The sequence below is a fragment of the Cygnus olor genome, chromosome 8 (assembly GCF_009769625.2).
Source record: "Cygnus olor isolate bCygOlo1 chromosome 8, bCygOlo1.pri.v2, whole genome shotgun sequence".
In the NCBI taxonomy this organism is placed as follows: domain Eukaryota; kingdom Metazoa; phylum Chordata; class Aves; order Anseriformes; family Anatidae; genus Cygnus; species Cygnus olor.
Genome location: NC_049176.1, coordinates 19,669,675 through 19,683,271, shown reverse-complemented (window position 1 = coordinate 19,683,271; position 13,597 = coordinate 19,669,675).

The following is a 13,597-nucleotide window of genomic DNA, read 5'->3' as shown; positions in this document are numbered from 1 at the left end:
ATACCTGTAAATAAACAAAGGACTTATTTCATATGAAAACATGTATGTAGACCTTTAGTGTTGAAAAAGCTTTTTACACATTTCCATAAACAGTTTGTATAAATCTCCACAGATAGAGAATCTTAAAATCTCCCCAATGATGTTAAATTATTCATTTGCATGTCAAGTTTCTGCAGTGAATCTGAAATGAAATAAATAAGGTCTCTTACACAAAATGAAGGCACATGTATTTTCAAGTGTATATATGAGTCAACTTCTCTTGTAACAGTCACAGCACATATATATTGAAAAGAATGCCTATATTCTTTTCTGTAGTATATTGATTTCTGATTAGTGACATATTGATTATACTTATCAGCTGTGTCTACATATATCTAAATGTAGTGAATTAGGATAATGGCTGCAGTGTTTTGTATGGAAAATATGTATCTTGATTTATTTGTTTGGTGGTATTCTGAATTCATTGTGCTGAAGGACGCTGCAAGCAGGAATGAAACACTGACAAAGATAAAGTATCTCCAGGGACAATACCAAAGGTCCTTCAGACTGCGAACTAGTCACTTGAAATTCCCAAGCTACCCGTCACTGGCCCACTTAACAGACCTTTTTTTCCAAGGTCAGTAACTAAGATCAAAAGTACACAATGATGTTAGAAGTCATGGTTTGCAGAGAAAAAGGTGCTCAAAAGATGCCAAAAGACAAACGGAGGGTAAGTATGTTTATTCTCTCTGTTGGGATCGTCCTTAGAATTGGCTTGACCTTCCATTTGCACGGAAAGTGTGCAAGCATGAACTAAAATACTGTCTTTTTTAGCCTGTGAGACAAGAACAACTCAAATGTACAAGAATGATAATAGAAAAGGCTTGAGACCTGTTACAAAAGTGTTTCCAAGAATGATCTTGTGGTCCTTTCATGCTCATCCTATGAAGCCTGGACACTGCAGAATAGGTCAGGGTCTGGCTTGGGGTCAGGTCATGAGCAACTGACACTCATGAACAATTAACTAGGCAGATATTCAGAAGAAGCAGAGGAACACAGAGGAACAGTGGAATCACTAGGTCTTCAAGCTACACTGTCTGCTGGACTTCCTGTTTTCCTGACCTACCCAAGAGAAAGAAGACATTTCCTTTATGCCCTAACAAATTTGGCTATACAGTCCTCAGATCTTCAGAAAGCAGACAAGTTTCTAGCTTTGTGAATGAGCAGAAATATGAGTAAGAGCATATCTTTTATAGTAGCCCAATCACTTAAGTTATCTAGCACAACTATAATTCAAATGTCTCAGATGTCCCCCTGGGAAAGAATCTAACTCACTTCTCTGCTTTGTGAACTACTGCTCCTCCAGGTCCATGTTCCTCTAATGCTGCCATTTTTATCAATGGTTGTCCATGATCTTGAGAGGGAGAGGCAAGGAACGATACAAATCACTGACAGCTGGGTCTTCGCGTTGTTAAGATCTGTGTCAGACTGGACTGTGACTAATGGGGAGATCTATCTAGTAGAAGTATTTGTCCCTCAGGACCCAGAGAGGAGTTCTTGGGACCAGAGTCATGGCTGAGGTCTCCAACAGCAGCAGTAGAACTAAGAAAGCTGCTCCCATCAGCATGTGAAGTAGTTCTGGTTTGCATAACTTTAGCCTTCTACAAAAGTAAAATCCGAGGGGTGTGATGAAGGAAAGCATGCAGCTTCAGCTTTTTCTTTCCATTTTGACAGCCTCTACATGAGCCCCTAAAAAGCTGTGACTACCAAGACAAATTACAAGAGCCAAGAGGTGATCTTAGAGGTGATGTTGGGTCTGTCTGAACTCTACCCATCCAGCTTTCAAAATACATGTCTGGGAGCAATGTTCCCAGGTGTCTGAAACCAGATTGAAGAAAAGTGTGGAAAATGTATTATTGGGAACAACTATGTGGTACTAGAGGATTGGATTAGGTGACCTAATGGAACTTGACCGTTTCTGATTTCTTTGATTCTTTGACTTACATTTCCAAATGCTTTGGTCCCTGAGGGAGAAGAGTGAAAAGGAGTTGACATGATCAAATAGTTAGTACCATTGCTTTTTTAACTTTTGGAAGAATATTTTTTCAGTAACTGTTTGCCAGATATGTAAAAAATGCCACAGAACTATGTATATTACGTTGTGAAATATTAATGTTGGCTGGAAGTGCAAGGCTGATGTTGGAACTAAGTAAAAAAACTGTGCAATTGACTGTGCCAGTAAAAGCCAAGATGACAGGTTTTATTTTAATTTAATAAAATCTGAAGGTAGTGCTGTGGAAATCTGGCCAAGGCTGCCTGGCAGACTGCCTTGAAGGGAGTCATTGATAGTCCCCTTCCTTTTAGTTTATTAGGTTCGCCATTTTTCTCCATTTAGCATAAAAAAGTAATTTCCCAAATAGCAGGATTCCTCAGTCGTTTTATCCTGCTCATCTAATATCCACATTTTATAAAGCATTTCACTGAAGTTAGGGTCCCTAAAACTCACAGCATGAACAACCTGCATTTTACTAAGAGATTTCTTTACTAAATTCAATATGATATTGAAAGTCAGGAGCACCATTTAATTACACACTACTATAGAGAGGTGAATGGAGAGTAGTAAATACTCTTGAGACCTTGAGGGGACATCTATAAAAATGTGTTTTTTAAGAATTATTTTTTCTTTTCCTTCTGTAAGGTTGTAGGGATAAGAGACTATCAAACTAAAGGGTTGACTAAGCATCATTTGTTTAAAAATATTGTTCTAATCAAGTATGCAATAAATAGTGTTTCTTATCTGTTTTTAGCTATGAAATCAGCAGTAAAAATAGTAAGAATATTAATTCAGAATAATCAAGGCCATGCAAAATAAGATTTTGGACCCTATTTATGTCATTTTTTTTTTTTTCACCTTATGGAAAAAACTTATAGCATCTTCCCATACAGCATCACTGATGCTACTCAGAACCTTGGCCCAGAGATCTACATCTTCCTGTAACCTTCAGCTCTGTTGCATATTTATTTTCTTTATGTCAGCAGTTTCTCTTCTACCTTACACTCCAAAAATTCCCCCCAATACCTGCTGTATTAAGTCTTCCATCTTAGAATTCACATGTTCCTGCTGAGGTTCCAGGCAAGAGCCTTGTTTCCCTCAAGTAAGAAAGCTCATATGAATGTGCTTATCTAAGTCTTCCTATCTTTTCAAATATTTTATCCTAGGTCTTAGAAACCATAGAAGATGGTGAAATATTTAGGAAAGACCTATTCTCAAGTCAGTCCCACAGGCCTTTCACCCTCTCTCAAGATTATCATTTGGCACACCTGCTCTTTTAAAGCAGTGTCCCAGTGCCTTGTATTTATCTAACCCTTGAGAAAGTGATCATTGCAGTCCTCATTCAAGTATGTTTTGTTAGTAGGAAGCTGTACCCCACAAAATCATGAAAAGGGAAGTCCAGAAGCATTTTCAAAGGTTGTGGACAGTAGTCCCTAGAAGGGGATGAGGAAGAAAACCCTCACGCTACAGCCTAGCATTATTGCTCCAGTCACTTGTTTGGCAGTTGTAAAATGAGTAACTGCAATGGCAGAATCAACTTGTTCATACTGTGAATTCATTAAGCCTCAGAAGATAGCCTGTGGGCAGGGTCTTCTGTCCTGTGAGGTATGATATGTTTATTCATATTGATGGATTCACCAACGGTAAGCAATAATTCTATTCATTACAATTGTTCTTTGTAATAAAAAATAATGTTCTTCCTCAGCTCTTTCACTTTGTTTCAGTTACCCTGAGTGTGTGGACTTAATAACCATTTACAACATTGATTCCAATCTGGATGATGGAGCCAAAAATTGAGTCAAAAAAAAATTGACAGCCAAAATTGAGTCGTTGTGTGGCATTATCACTCCGACATCATGATACATGTTCATGATGCATTGAACAGTGCAATGCTTCATAGGCAACATAATGGGATGACACAACTGAAATTGAATAAGGAACAGTCTTATTGTAATTAAATTGCAGCTCTCAGTGTGAATACCATCTATCTAATACACAGCACACAAAGTGAATGGAAGCATGGAAACGTGTTTGTAATGTTTACAGCAAACCAATTAAGACTTCAGGTTCCCTATTAGCAGCAATATCACTCATCTATTCTAGCTATCAGCAACTTCCTTTGGTGTTCTCTATTCTGACTGCTCACAAGAGAGGAGTCTCTATCTGGTTTTGCTCGTATCAGCTGGCAGCAAACAATTCAAAAGACAATTTAATTTCTTCATATCTAAATTTTAATTATTGTACTTTCCAGTAATTTTAAGCAAATAGACCCTTAATCAATATAAATTGTCGTAATTTTGCTGATGTCAGTAACAGTTCCTACTATTTAAGAACTTGGCCACAATTTTTAAATTACAAGTTTTAGACAAATGTAAGCAGGGTAGAGTGTCAGAAGAGATAAGGAAATGCTGAACTTAATAAGGTGAAAACAACATGCTCCATGTGTACTATGCTGTTTACATTATAAAACATGGTAACAGCAGCAGGCTGATATAGATCCTCCACCACTATGGTCAAAATCCAGCCTATCTAGAAAGCAAGATGTTTTTCATTATAGCTGGGAGAGCATTTACAATAACCGCCTCCTTCTGTTCATCCCCCACAAGTTTGTAAAAACTGCCACAGAAATGAGGCAACACTAATATGAATTGCTATCTCCAGTTACTTGGGAAGAGTAGTAAATATCAAGATGACAACAAAAAACATATAGAACTTCTGATAATGTCTGGGTGCTCGATCCAATCAAGAGGATGCTGAAAGGATCACTTTTATTACCTGGATTTCTGAGAAGTAGCTTGGGAACTAGGTATTTTGTGTACCCTGACTGTGAAAGACAATCAAGAGTGAATCGCAACATACTGCTGTGATTCTTGTGGGAAAGATTAGGTTTCCAGTAATCACAGAATCACAGAATAGTTAAGATTGGAAGGGACCTCTGGAGGTCATCTGGTCCAATCCCCCTGCTCAGGTGTCTTTCTGGTGCACAGAAGTTTTTGAACAGGTATATTCACAGATAACTCTAGGCATATCGTAGTCTTCAACAGGTTTCTGTAAGAATGAATAGTTAATTTGAGAAGACATGTCAACCACTTCTGCCAGTTTACTTTTTTTTCCTTTATCTAAACATAATTTTATTTATTTGTCTATATAACCAAAAAGCTGGTTAATTTCTCCCATCCTTGTTCTACTACCCCATATATCATCAGTGCCAGTCTAGCTCTTTATGTAAAAGTCTGGGAATATTCATAGTGAAATAAAAGAGAGCTCCCATAAAGATTCTTTAAATATTTTGAAATATATATTTTTATATCGTATATATGGAATGAGTTCCATGTTAATCATTAACTTGCAACTTTAATAAACATAATGTTTTAATAAACTAATAAGAATGCTTGAGTTATACATAGAACACTAGGAATGTGGCATGTATTTAATGATTATTGCCGTGGCCTGTTCCAGAATGTTTTCTGCAAAATGTAAGAACCATGTTGTAAACTCTTTTGCCTGAGGACCTTTATTAAACTCAAACAATTTTAAAACATGTATATTATGTTGACTGGGTTGGATACTTTAGACATTACAATAGGAGTGACATGACATGCTGAAGTGTGCATTCATTAGTTCACGTTAACGTGAGGTCCTCAGTTGCAATAGTTTAGAGATATCCAGCTATTGAGGAATCTCTCTTCTTAACAGAGAGGCAGAAAACACTTTTTATAAAGCTCAGGCTAAGAAAAGCTTCATCAGACTTGCCTGTCATTCCAAACTGTCCTCACTATGAGTTTAATTTTATTTAAAACCTTTATAAATTCACTATTATCCGTATGGAACAAGCATCAGTGAGGAAAATGGGCAATTCCACCCAAGTGTTATCTTTCGATATGCTAAGCCAATTTCCCAGCTGGCGCAAGTTAAGTTATGGCAGTTATATTAAACGATGCCAATATACACTAATTTAGAATGAGTTCCTTCATCATTAACACGGGTATTTTAGGAAACCAATTTGGAACCATACATTATGTAGATTCCCTTACCTACTCATCATTTCCCTTCTGATATTTCATTAGTATATCGATTTCCTCTTATTAAAAATAAATAAATAAATCATCCCACTCACCTCCTTTTGCCCTCTGCATCCTACAGCTGCAGAATCCCACCTGGATTAACAGATTGATTTATTGATAATAACCATTGATCTTCTTGCCCTTCTCCAACTGTAAGTTCCAATTTCTCTATCCCATTTTTTCTTCCACAGCAATTTTAATATTAGCTCCTCTCTATTACCAGCACCATTCCATGGGATGCACTCTTCAAAGATTCATCTACTGTTTTTCAATGTTAAATTCTTCCAAATGCTTTCCCAGCATAGGACAAGACCTAAGTGCTCACGTAGATATCAGCACAGTCTCCCTTGCTGAAGTGCTAAGATAAAAAGGTCAATGCAAAAGAGATATGATCCACCAGTAGACTTTATAAGACACTTCTGAAAGGGCAGGACTGGCTTAAAATAAAATCTCTGGGACACAGCTCAAGGCATCTCTATTGATAAATTGCTCTCTATATGGGCTTACTTGGTTGGAAGAGAGGATATGTTACACATCCAGCCAGGTGTTATTAACTAATGATGATGACGACAATAAAGAAATCACTAGAAAGTTACTGTATTTAAAAAAAAAAAAAAAAAGTAAAATCAAACTGAAAAAAAGAACAAAATTTAGACACTCCATTAGAAAGACAGACTATATACACAACGACCTAATATTCAGAATGTTGTGTTTTCAGTGCTGATCAGCATGATTAAACATTCATATCTCCAGAGCACCTAGAGATCAACTAGGTTACGATTCTAGCGGTGGTACAAACTAAGTGACAGTCCTTTGACAAAGACTAACGTAAAAGCTGCCTCTTAGCAATTTCTGAAGTTTCATAATTTGTTTTAACTATGAATGAGAACAACTGAGATCAAGAGAAAAGGCACTACATCAAACTGTCCACTGAGTATGTGTGGAGTTACTGCAGGGAATGTGGGAATCCTAGATCTGTTGTCATTGCGGCACTCCTTCTCCCTAGTACACACAATATGGTTATCCCTCTTCCCTTTTCTTGCTATTGCCTTGTTTAATATATGATAGAGTAATGTTCCATCCACCCCTCTTCACATCCATCAAAAGTGATTATTGTAAAGGAAATGTTTTTTACTTTGACGAAATGACATTCTTTTCTAAAATTTAAGCATAAAAGCCCAATTTACGTAAGTGGTGGATGGAAACTAACAAATGAAAAAACAAACCACCAAGCCACAAACCAACCAGACCATGGCAAAATGATCTGCATATACAAATGCTGTAACATGAAGAGCCTTTAGAGTTAATTTAGTTGAGATCAAACATCTTACAGAACCTAAAAGGGAAAGGCCTTGTTTCCCTTTCTGGCTTCCACCCACCTAGGATTGCCCTTCTTTCTGGAGGTTGTGGTACTCATCAGACTGCTCAGGGTGAGGTCACTGTTCAACTCAATGCAATGAAGATCACTAACTCAGTAGAAACCTGCCTGTTTGTTCATTACTGGATGGATGGCCAGTAACAGAAAGGTATCACTGCTGATCTTGGTGGGTCAGACAAGTGCACAGAGCAGTGTGGAAGAGGAGCCCTGAACTGGACAGAACACCCCTGCTTCAGTGGCAGAAAGTTTTACGGGTGTCTTGCACTACTCAACCCATATCTGAGGTCACCACAGACAGATGCTTATATAGTTATTTGCAAAATATTACTGATCTCTTATACGAGGAATTTTTTACATAGCTTTGCAATCAACTATTATATTAACCATGTGCATGCTTTCCTTGATTAGTTAAGGCTTAAGATGGTAAAAAACACTTATTTAAAGAACTCAACATCTGGAGCCAAACTTTATCACTTGGAAACATTATCAGAGAAAACTATAAGACAGATCTAAGGACAGAGAGTAAGCTGGTGAAGCTCATGCAGTATTGCTTCCTGAACCAGAGCATATGAAACAAATCACAGTAAGAAGTAGAAGTTCAACAAAATGAACAGAACTACATTGCCCAAATCTTAAAATGTTTTATGAAAGTATTTTCATGAGAACTAATGTACAGGGTCATTAACTTTTGGAAGGGAATGAAAGTCAGATGGATGTGTTCCCCACCCTCCTTCAGAATGATTTTAAGCTATTGTTAGTGTATAGTCACAGAGAGTAGATACTACGACCACATAAAGGGTAGTTTGGGTTTGGTTGTATTTTTTAAAAATCTCTTGCATTATTTCAACACAGAAAAGGGAAGGCAGAGGCTTAGAGAAGAATAGGTAGGAAAAGGACATAAAAGACACAGGTTGGATTGGCACTGAATTTAGCCAGACGCCCAGTACCAAAACAGTATTTTCTGTCCCATATTAAAAAGGGAGTTCAGCTTTCTCCAGATGAAGGACTGCACATAATCAAAACACCACTTTTTCTGTGGAAGCAGAATCATCAATGTATGTCTAAATGAGATCAGATCTACAACAGGAATAAATCCCGTGTGCATTGAGGATACTGGGTCCCTTGGACAATCTTAATGACAAAGGAAGTTACATTTACAGAGAGAGTAAGTCCTTGTGTAGGAAAAACCTTCACATTTACTATTACAAATAAGTATAAATAAGATTACAAATATATAAAATTACATTTTATACAGTGAAATTGGGGGATAATTTGGACACCCATTGCCTAAAAAAAAAAAAAAAAAAAAGTTGGAAAGGCCATAAAAGTTGTCACAGTGCGTAAAATGGGAAGCACCTGTTCTTTCGGCATGAAGTGTTGAAATGGATATTGCAGCCACTTCGTGGTTATATTTTTTTTTCACAGTTTAATGTTAAAAGGGATGACAACAACATTGCCAAGTGTGTTCTGTAAGAGTCTTATCAAAAACCCTGTGGATAACAAGGGAAAACAATTCCCTTCCTTTGGATAAAACACCAGGTTATAATAAACTTGGGATGAAGCAGTGAGATCTGCACAGAGTGGGTACCATAAATGAAGTGTTTTATTCCAGGCTGGAGAAATTTTCACCTTTATGCATCTTCCGGTATTTCTCGTTGGACAGTTGCAGGGGAACAGTGACAGAACTGCTATGCTTCTCAGCATCTCCCAAAGGTAGAAGACAGTAGCTGGAGAAGTATGTCAAGAGCACTGCTTTCTTCATGTGAATTATTCATTATTGTATGAAGATGTGTAAAATAATCAACTTTTCATTTGTTCAGGTGCAATGCCAGACTAGTCCACAAATTTTACCTAGGTTAAAATGTTTACATTCCAGACAGCTCATACATTTTCTTACAATAAAAAGTTGTTATATTCTTCTTATGTACAACATTAAATAATTCAGTATTATGACTTTGCCAAATGTAGAAACTCACTTCTTGGAAATATTTGCTGTGCTGAAGCTAAACAGGTCTGTAGTAAAACATCTGAAACTAAACTTAAACTGCTGTGAGAGTATGCAGAAAAAACACATACATATGAGATCCTGCAAGAGCGAGAAAAAAGGGTTATGTTTATCCTCTTGCAAGCCCTACTTCAGGAAATATCTACAATTTGGGAAGAGATTTCTAATTCGTTTAAATCCACCTAAAGTCAAAGAAACCTTTCAACATACAGTAAGTTCTTTTGCCAACCAGGAAATGTTTTCCTTAGAATGCATTGTCTTAAATAAAGACATGGCAGAGATACTATTTACTTATATTATTTACTTCAGTTAGAAAAAGATTAACTAGCTTTGTTGTAATAGGCTATATTCTTTGGCAATATTATATTGCATTGTGAATTAAGCATGTACTTAATGGCTTTCCTAAACAACGATCATTCCTGAGAGTGAGAGTCAGTATGATTTCCGGATTGCATTTGCCCAACCAATGAGTAAGACTCCACTGCTTTTGAAGAAGTATGAGATGCCAACTTTACTTGCAGATTTGGCTATCAGGGTTGGTAGTGAGGAGGAAAAATGTATTTTCTCATAATTTGAGGAAATTGGGGCTGGAGAGCTTTACAGATCTTAAAAGTCCATGACAGCACTTCTTCTAAGTAGAGTCACAACAAAAAACAATGATGGCAAAGAGGAACAGGTTTGCTGAACTGTAAAGAGCTGAATATCTAGTGTGGGCAAGTGACGTTAAGGTAGCTGATCTGGCAGTATCCTCTCTATAACAAAGTTTTGAGCATCAGTTAAGGAAATTTTCAGATCCTAAGACTAAAATTACAATAAAAATTAAAAACAGAATAAAAATAAAAATAATTAAAATTAAAATTAAAATTAAAATTAAAATCAAAAATAAATAAAATAAAATAAATAAAATAAAATAAAATAAAATAAAAATGAATGCCTAGAAATGAAATTATTAACAAAATATATGAGATACACAGCATTTAAAGAATATAAACTTGTGTTCTCACATAAAGCAGGACAGAAGAGAAAACTTAAGTTTCATCCCCAAATCTCATATTCTGAGATATACATCATTGTGTAGAAAGGTAGACAATTTTTCTCCGTTGTTTTCCTGTAGATGAGATTTTAGCTTCTCTCAGAGCAATTAGGATCAAAGAATAGCTTTAATATATTTGGTAAGAATCACGTCATGATATTCTATGGGCCATCTCACAGTTAACATGAAATTATACAATGATGTAAACACTCAGTATAGTTCTTGATTCGTTTTCAATATAGTCCTTCATGATTTCCACTGATGTTTCTAGCATTGATATTGTCTACATTATTACAGGAATGGACTCCCTAACTGGCCCTTCAGTTCAAATTGTGATTTCACGCAGGAAATTATGAAAACATGACTGTTACTGCTTACAGATTCACAAGCACACGTACATAGAAGCACTGTAAATAACATATTTTGTGTCATTGAGTGTGTGAAAGTCAGATGGATACTTTTAGCAGAAAATGAACCTCTCTGCATTGCAGAGCTCTTTTTCTGATCTTAGTATAACAATTATAAGTTGTTCAGTGGATAAGAGGAATGCCAGATTTAAAATAAAATAAAATAAAATAAAATAAAAAAATAAAATCTGTGAACTTTTGATCAAACAAAATTTTCATGAAACAAATGCCATTTCTTTTGCTTACAATCTGAAAATTCTTTACCATTCTTAGAGCCAAATTCTTTATTATATATTGATCTACAAGACAGTACTTATTAACGTTTGCATCCACTGCAATGTGTCAGCATTAATGTCTTTGTCACTAGAGGGCAGCCATCATCTTCTAGAGAGCCAAGACAGCTCGTCATGGTAATCAAGTTCTGACTGTCATCACAAAGGACATGATTCTGGATCAGTGGGCTGTGTCTCAGCTGTACTAATTTTCAATATAAGTAATTAGCACCTTTCTGAGATTTTATCTATGGATCAAATTATGGCTGGCTGCTCTTCAAAGGCAGAATATGCAGACTTGTCAGTGTGGACTGACCAGTGACACTAAGAACCAACATTTGGAGGTTACTGATGCAATAGAGAAAAAAAAAAAAAGAAAGAAAAAAAAAAAAACACTACATTTTTTCAGTGAAGGAAATCTCAAAGCAGATTGATGAAACAGGAGCATTAAATGGGGCCAGAATGCTACCAAAAGCCTGATCCCATCTTATATCTTCTCTGCAATGGACAAATGTGTAAGTGTTTGCTCTGTCACCTGCTAAGTACCTTTTGCTGACTGTGACTGGAAATAAATTGGTGGGTACGGCAGAGAAGCAATGATGTTCAGCTTCAGAGCACTCATGCCCAACCTGGTATCCTGGTCCAAGCCAAAGGTTCATTGTGCTCCTGACTGCAGAACTGAGGGCAGGGTGAACAAATAAAGCTCTGTAACCAACCAACCAGACTTTCCTCCTACACAAAGCTTCATGCTGACTGTGGCCAACTTCCAAGGTTTGACCAATACACAAATCCTACACAATTAGCAAGGGTTATCTTGGCCTTCTTGCTTCTTTTTGAACTCTACATTTCCTTTTGTGTATCTGTGACAGAACAATCCTCACTTTTTCATGTATCTCATGTAAATATTTTAAAAAGAATGAAAAATGCTGTTTTACTGGAAACTTATAGTTCTCTTGTACACTACTGCCAGTTCTGTATGTTGCAAATATTTTGCATGGTATAAAATAGTTTTACTGCTGTCTGTTGTACCAGAATGCTCAAACTCCATCCCAGCTGCAGAAGGATGTGCATGTGCAATAGAGAACTTGACACGATAAATAGCAATACATGCCTATACATCAGAGACCAAAATTAAGTCTGTGTCAGATCAGAATTGAACTTGGCTAATCTGAAAATCTCCTTTAAACTCTCATTAAGATAAACTTCTGAAAATCTAATATATACCTCACTTTTATACCACTAATAAGCAAGACTTGAAATTTGCAGATCTTGTGAACAAAGGATAAAACCTATTTAAAATCAGTAAAGTAGGTGGAAATGAAAGGAAAAAATCAGTATGACATACACAGATACAAACATATATAAAAGAAAAAAAATGTCATGATCAAATGCGTTTATTTTATTTTATTTTATTTGGTTGAAAATCCTAGTGGAATACATGATACTGGAATTGAATGCTAAAATTGCTGGACTAGGAAATGGTGGGAGGTAACACATGCAGAGGAAGACATAGTATTTGTTTTTGTATTCTTGCCAGTGATATTAATCAGCAAGCAATCAGCATTTCATATGGGTGGATATGGGGAGGGAGAGGGGATTTCACACCCTGCTCATATTCTACATTTCCTGTCCTTGATATGCAATCAAGCCTCAGACATAGTGATAACTAACATTCAGACACCTCTGTAATTCTATAGGGTAAAAGAACATACAGGCATTTTTCCCTGTGTGGCGAAATCTAAACTGCACTAGGGCCTTGGCTCGCCCATTTGAGTTTCCAGTCTTTCCACAAGAAGCAGCTCTGTCTCCAAAGGTAAGCATATAGGTAGTACGTTTTAGGGCAGATGGGGCATGATCTCAGGTGAGAGGATGGGAGAAGTGTCTCCCTTAGGCACTTTTGTGAAAACCTAACACCTCCCCTTACCCACACCAGCAACTCTCTCCTGGGACTAGAGCAGCTGGGGAAAAGTCCTAGCACCTCAGTGACACACAGGCACACATTTCTCTTTCACTTCTTTTAGGAGGGGGATAGCCTTTCTGTCTCACCCAGGCAGGGTTCCTCTATGCCTGACGTTAATTCCTGACATGGTTCAAAGTCACGGGGAAGAACTGAGAAATACTTCAATGCCAATAACCAGTAATTCAAAGGAAGAGTTATTTCAAGGGCTTGGAGAATACTATAGGAGTGAAGGGTGAAGTCCTACCGTCTTAAAAGAAAAGCACAAAGAAGCATGATCACTTGATAAATAATTTAACTGACAAGAATGTGAAAGAAATTTTTGTATATTTCTCTGGTGTTATGAAGTGGGTTACAGCACTGAAAGGTTCTTTATTCATTAGCAAAAAATATTTAGTCAAAAATACAAAGAAACAAATGTGTCACTCTTTGGGAGCAAGGGGAAAAAG